Below are 6,816 nucleotides of genomic sequence, written 5' to 3'. Positions count from 1 at the left end.
GGGGGGGGGGGGTGGGGGGGGGGGGGGGTGGGGGGGGGGGGGGGTGGGGGGGGGGGGGGGTGGGGGGGGGGGGGGGTGGGGGGGGGGGGGGGTGGGGGGGGGGGGGGGTGGGGGGGGGGGGGGGTGGGGGGGGGGGGGGGTGGGGGGGGGGGGGGGTGGGGGGGGGGGGGGGTGGGGGGGGGGGGGGGTGGGGGGGGGGGGGGGTGGGGGGGGGGGGGGGTGGGGGGGGGGGGGGGTGGGGGGGGGGGGGGGTGGGGGGGGGGGGGGGTGGGGGGGGGGGGGGGTGGGGGGGGGGGGGGGTGGGGGGGGGGGGGGGTGGGGGGGGGGGGGGGTGGGGGGGGGGGGGGGTGGGGGGGGGGGGGGGTGGGGGGGGGGGGGGGTGGGGGGGGGGGGGGGTGGGGGGGGGGGGGGGTGGGGGGGGGGGGGGGTGGGGGGGGGGGGGGGTGGGGGGGGGGGGGGGTGGGGGGGGGGGGGGGTGGGGGGGGGGGGGGGTGGGGGGGGGGGGGGGTGGGGGGGGGGGGGGGTGGGGGGGGGGGGGGGTGGGGGGGGGGGGGGGTGGGGGGGGGGGGGGGTGGGGGGGGGGGGGGGTGGGGGGGGGGGGGGGTGGGGGGGGGGGGGGGTGGGGGGGGGGGGGGGTGGGGGGGGGGGGGGGTGGGGGGGGGGGGGGGTGGGGGGGGGGGGGGGTGGGGGGGGGGGGGGGTGGGGGGGGGGGGGGGTGGGGGGGGGGGGGGGTGGGGGGGGGGGGGGGTGGGGGGGGGGGGGGGTGGGGGGGGGGGGGGGTGGGGGGGGGGGGGGGTGGGGGGGGGGGGGGGTGGGGGGGGGGGGGGGTGGGGGGGGGGGGGGGTGGGGGGGGGGGGGGGTGGGGGGGGGGGGGGGTGGGGGGGGGGGGGGGTGGGGGGGGGGGGGGGTGGGGGGGGGGGGGGGTGGGGGGGGGGGGGGGTGGGGGGGGGGGGGGGTGGGGGGGGGGGGGGGTGGGGGGGGGGGGGGGTGGGGGGGGGGGGGGGTGGGGGGGGGGGGGGGTGGGGGGGGGGGGGGGTGGGGGGGGGGGGGGGTGGGGGGGGGGGGGGGTGGGGGGGGGGGGGGGTGGGGGGGGGGGGGGGTGGGGGGGGGGGGGGGTGGGGGGGGGGGGGGGTGGGGGGGGGGGGGGGTGGGGGGGGGGGGGGGTGGGGGGGGGGGGGGGTGGGGGGGGGGGGGGGTGGGGGGGGGGGGGGGTGGGGGGGGGGGGGGGTGGGGGGGGGGGGGGGTGGGGGGGGGGGGGGGTGGGGGGGGGGGGGGGTGGGGGGGGGGGGGGGTGGGGGGGGGGGGGGGTGGGGGGGGGGGGGGGTGGGGGGGGGGGGGGGTGGGGGGGGGGGGGGGTGGGGGGGGGGGGGGGTGGGGGGGGGGGGGGGTGGGGGGGGGGGGGGGTGGGGGGGGGGGGGGGTGGGGGGGGGGGGGGGTGGGGGGGGGGGGGGGTGGGGGGGGGGGGGGGTGGGGGGGGGGGGGGGTGGGGGGGGGGGGGGGTGGGGGGGGGGGGGGGTGGGGGGGGGGGGGGGTGGGGGGGGGGGGGGGTGGGGGGGGGGGGGGGTGGGGGGGGGGGGGGGTGGGGGGGGGGGGGGGTGGGGGGGGGGGGGGGTGGGGGGGGGGGGGGGTGGGGGGGGGGGGGGGTGGGGGGGGGGGGGGGTGGGGGGGGGGGGGGGTGGGGGGGGGGGGGGGTGGGGGGGGGGGGGGGTGGGGGGGGGGGGGGGTGGGGGGGGGGGGGGGTGGGGGGGGGGGGGGGTGGGGGGGGGGGGGGGTGGGGGGGGGGGGGGGTGGGGGGGGGGGGGGGTGGGGGGGGGGGGGGGTGGGGGGGGGGGGGGGTGGGGGGGGGGGGGGGTGGGGGGGGGGGGGGGTGGGGGGGGGGGGGGGTGGGGGGGGGGGGGGGTGGGGGGGGGGGGGGGTGGGGGGGGGGGGGGGTGGGGGGGGGGGGGGGTGGGGGGGGGGGGGGGTGGGGGGGGGGGGGGGTGGGGGGGGGGGGGGGTGGGGGGGGGGGGGGGTGGGGGGGGGGGGGGGTGGGGGGGGGGGGGGGTGGGGGGGGGGGGGGGTGGGGGGGGGGGGGGGTGGGGGGGGGGGGGGGTGGGGGGGGGGGGGGGTGGGGGGGGGGGGGGGTGGGGGGGGGGGGGGGTGGGGGGGGGGGGGGGTGGGGGGGGGGGGGGGTGGGGGGGGGGGGGGGTGGGGGGGGGGGGGGGTGGGGGGGGGGGGGGGTGGGGGGGGGGGGGGGTGGGGGGGGGGGGGGGTGGGGGGGGGGGGGGGTGGGGGGGGGGGGGGGTGGGGGGGGGGGGGGGTGGGGGGGGGGGGGGGTGGGGGGGGGGGGGGGTGGGGGGGGGGGGGGGTGGGGGGGGGGGGGGGTGGGGGGGGGGGGGGGTGGGGGGGGGGGGGGGTGGGGGGGGGGGGGGGTGGGGGGGGGGGGGGGTGGGGGGGGGGGGGGGTGGGGGGGGGGGGGGGTGGGGGGGGGGGGGGGTGGGGGGGGGGGGGGGTGGGGGGGGGGGGGGGTGGGGGGGGGGGGGGGTGGGGGGGGGGGGGGGTGGGGGGGGGGGGGGGTGGGGGGGGGGGGGGGTGGGGGGGGGGGGGGGTGGGGGGGGGGGGGGGTGGGGGGGGGGGGGGGTGGGGGGGGGGGGGGGTGGGGGGGGGGGGGGGTGGGGGGGGGGGGGGGTGGGGGGGGGGGGGGGTGGGGGGGGGGGGGGGTGGGGGGGGGGGGGGGTGGGGGGGGGGGGGGGTGGGGGGGGGGGGGGGTGGGGGGGGGGGGGGGTGGGGGGGGGGGGGGGTGGGGGGGGGGGGGGGTGGGGGGGGGGGGGGGTGGGGGGGGGGGGGGGTGGGGGGGGGGGGGGGTGGGGGGGGGGGGGGGTGGGGGGGGGGGGGGGTGGGGGGGGGGGGGGGTGGGGGGGGGGGGGGGTGGGGGGGGGGGGGGGTGGGGGGGGGGGGGGGTGGGGGGGGGGGGGGGTGGGGGGGGGGGGGGGTGGGGGGGGGGGGGGGTGGGGGGGGGGGGGGGTGGGGGGGGGGGGGGGTGGGGGGGGGGGGGGGTGGGGGGGGGGGGGGGTGGGGGGGGGGGGGGGTGGGGGGGGGGGGGGGTGGGGGGGGGGGGGGGTGGGGGGGGGGGGGGGTGGGGGGGGGGGGGGGTGGGGGGGGGGGGGGGTGGGGGGGGGGGGGGGTGGGGGGGGGGGGGGGTGGGGGGGGGGGGGGGTGGGGGGGGGGGGGGGTGGGGGGGGGGGGGGGTGGGGGGGGGGGGGGGTGGGGGGGGGGGGGGGTGGGGGGGGGGGGGGGTGGGGGGGGGGGGGGGTGGGGGGGGGGGGGGGTGGGGGGGGGGGGGGGTGGGGGGGGGGGGGGGTGGGGGGGGGGGGGGGTGGGGGGGGGGGGGGGTGGGGGGGGGGGGGGGTGGGGGGGGGGGGGGGTGGGGGGGGGGGGGGGTGGGGGGGGGGGGGGGTGGGGGGGGGGGGGGGTGGGGGGGGGGGGGGGTGGGGGGGGGGGGGGGTGGGGGGGGGGGGGGGTGGGGGGGGGGGGGGGTGGGGGGGGGGGGGGGTGGGGGGGGGGGGGGGTGGGGGGGGGGGGGGGTGGGGGGGGGGGGGGGTGGGGGGGGGGGGGGGTGGGGGGGGGGGGGGGTGGGGGGGGGGGGGGGTGGGGGGGGGGGGGGGTGGGGGGGGGGGGGGGTGGGGGGGGGGGGGGGTGGGGGGGGGGGGGGGTGGGGGGGGGGGGGGGTGGGGGGGGGGGGGGGTGGGGGGGGGGGGGGGTGGGGGGGGGGGGGGGTGGGGGGGGGGGGGGGTGGGGGGGGGGGGGGGTGGGGGGGGGGGGGGGTGGGGGGGGGGGGGGGTGGGGGGGGGGGGGGGTGGGGGGGGGGGGGGGTGGGGGGGGGGGGGGGTGGGGGGGGGGGGGGGTGGGGGGGGGGGGGGGTGGGGGGGGGGGGGGGTGGGGGGGGGGGGGGGTGGGGGGGGGGGGGGGTGGGGGGGGGGGGGGGTGGGGGGGGGGGGGGGTGGGGGGGGGGGGGGGTGGGGGGGGGGGGGGGTGGGGGGGGGGGGGGGTGGGGGGGGGGGGGGGTGGGGGGGGGGGGGGGTGGGGGGGGGGGGGGGTGGGGGGGGGGGGGGGTGGGGGGGGGGGGGGGTGGGGGGGGGGGGGGGTGGGGGGGGGGGGGGGTGGGGGGGGGGGGGGGTGGGGGGGGGGGGGGGTGGGGGGGGGGGGGGGTGGGGGGGGGGGGGGGTGGGGGGGGGGGGGGGTGGGGGGGGGGGGGGGTGGGGGGGGGGGGGGGTGGGGGGGGGGGGGGGTGGGGGGGGGGGGGGGTGGGGGGGGGGGGGGGTGGGGGGGGGGGGGGGTGGGGGGGGGGGGGGGTGGGGGGGGGGGGGGGTGGGGGGGGGGGGGGGTGGGGGGGGGGGGGGGTGGGGGGGGGGGGGGGTGGGGGGGGGGGGGGGTGGGGGGGGGGGGGGGTGGGGGGGGGGGGGGGTGGGGGGGGGGGGGGGTGGGGGGGGGGGGGGGTGGGGGGGGGGGGGGGTGGGGGGGGGGGGGGGTGGGGGGGGGGGGGGGTGGGGGGGGGGGGGGGTGGGGGGGGGGGGGGGTGGGGGGGGGGGGGGGTGGGGGGGGGGGGGGGTGGGGGGGGGGGGGGGTGGGGGGGGGGGGGGGTGGGGGGGGGGGGGGGTGGGGGGGGGGGGGGGTGGGGGGGGGGGGGGGTGGGGGGGGGGGGGGGTGGGGGGGGGGGGGGGTGGGGGGGGGGGGGGGTGGGGGGGGGGGGGGGTGGGGGGGGGGGGGGGTGGGGGGGGGGGGGGGTGGGGGGGGGGGGGGGTGGGGGGGGGGGGGGGTGGGGGGGGGGGGGGGTGGGGGGGGGGGGGGGTGGGGGGGGGGGGGGGTGGGGGGGGGGGGGGGTGGGGGGGGGGGGGGGTGGGGGGGGGGGGGGGTGGGGGGGGGGGGGGGTGGGGGGGGGGGGGGGTGGGGGGGGGGGGGGGTGGGGGGGGGGGGGGGTGGGGGGGGGGGGGGGTGGGGGGGGGGGGGGGTGGGGGGGGGGGGGGGTGGGGGGGGGGGGGGGTGGGGGGGGGGGGGGGTGGGGGGGGGGGGGGGTGGGGGGGGGGGGGGGTGGGGGGGGGGGGGGGTGGGGGGGGGGGGGGGTGGGGGGGGGGGGGGGTGGGGGGGGGGGGGGGTGGGGGGGGGGGGGGGTGGGGGGGGGGGGGGGTGGGGGGGGGGGGGGGTGGGGGGGGGGGGGGGTGGGGGGGGGGGGGGGTGGGGGGGGGGGGGGGTGGGGGGGGGGGGGGGTGGGGGGGGGGGGGGGTGGGGGGGGGGGGGGGTGGGGGGGGGGGGGGGTGGGGGGGGGGGGGGGTGGGGGGGGGGGGGGGTGGGGGGGGGGGGGGGTGGGGGGGGGGGGGGGTGGGGGGGGGGGGGGGTGGGGGGGGGGGGGGGTGGGGGGGGGGGGGGGTGGGGGGGGGGGGGGGTGGGGGGGGGGGGGGGTGGGGGGGGGGGGGGGTGGGGGGGGGGGGGGGTGGGGGGGGGGGGGGGTGGGGGGGGGGGGGGGTGGGGGGGGGGGGGGGTGGGGGGGGGGGGGGGTGGGGGGGGGGGGGGGTGGGGGGGGGGGGGGGTGGGGGGGGGGGGGGGTGGGGGGGGGGGGGGGTGGGGGGGGGGGGGGGTGGGGGGGGGGGGGGGTGGGGGGGGGGGGGGGTGGGGGGGGGGGGGGGTGGGGGGGGGGGGGGGTGGGGGGGGGGGGGGGTGGGGGGGGGGGGGGGTGGGGGGGGGGGGGGGTGGGGGGGGGGGGGGGTGGGGGGGGGGGGGGGTGGGGGGGGGGGGGGGTGGGGGGGGGGGGGGGTGGGGGGGGGGGGGGGTGGGGGGGGGGGGGGGTGGGGGGGGGGGGGGGTGGGGGGGGGGGGGGGTGGGGGGGGGGGGGGGTGGGGGGGGGGGGGGGTGGGGGGGGGGGGGGGTGGGGGGGGGGGGGGGTGGGGGGGGGGGGGGGTGGGGGGGGGGGGGGGTGGGGGGGGGGGGGGGTGGGGGGGGGGGGGGGTGGGGGGGGGGGGGGGTGGGGGGGGGGGGGGGTGGGGGGGGGGGGGGGTGGGGGGGGGGGGGGGTGGGGGGGGGGGGGGGTGGGGGGGGGGGGGGGTGGGGGGGGGGGGGGGTGGGGGGGGGGGGGGGTGGGGGGGGGGGGGGGTGGGGGGGGGGGGGGGTGGGGGGGGGGGGGGGTGGGGGGGGGGGGGGGTGGGGGGGGGGGGGGGTGGGGGGGGGGGGGGGTGGGGGGGGGGGGGGGTGGGGGGGGGGGGGGGTGGGGGGGGGGGGGGGTGGGGGGGGGGGGGGGTGGGGGGGGGGGGGGGTGGGGGGGGGGGGGGGTGGGGGGGGGGGGGGGTGGGGGGGGGGGGGGGTGGGGGGGGGGGGGGGTGGGGGGGGGGGGGGGTGGGGGGGGGGGGGGGTGGGGGGGGGGGGGGGTGGGGGGGGGGGGGGGTGGGGGGGGGGGGGGGTGGGGGGGGGGGGGGGTGGGGGGGGGGGGGGGTGGGGGGGGGGGGGGGTGGGGGGGGGGGGGGGTGGGGGGGGGGGGGGGTGGGGGGGGGGGGGGGTGGGGGGGGGGGGGGGTGGGGGGGGGGGGGGGTGGGGGGGGGGGGGGGTGGGGGGGGGGGGGGGTGGGGGGGGGGGGGGGTGGGGGGGGGGGGGGGTGGGGGGGGGGGGGGGTGGGGGGGGGGGGGGGTGGGGGGGGGGGGGGGTGGGGGGGGGGGGGGGTGGGGGGGGGGGGGGGTGGGGGGGGGGGGGGGTGGGGGGGGGGGGGGGTGGGGGGGGGGGGGGGTGGGGGGGGGGGGGGGTGGGGGGGGGGGGGGGTGGGGGGGGGGGGGGGTGGGGGGGGGGGGGGGTGGG

This window comes from Sphaerodactylus townsendi, linkage group LG07, assembly GCF_021028975.2.
Source record: "Sphaerodactylus townsendi isolate TG3544 linkage group LG07, MPM_Stown_v2.3, whole genome shotgun sequence".
In the NCBI taxonomy this organism is placed as follows: domain Eukaryota; kingdom Metazoa; phylum Chordata; class Lepidosauria; order Squamata; family Sphaerodactylidae; genus Sphaerodactylus; species Sphaerodactylus townsendi.
Note: the sequence above shows the minus strand (reverse complement) of the source record.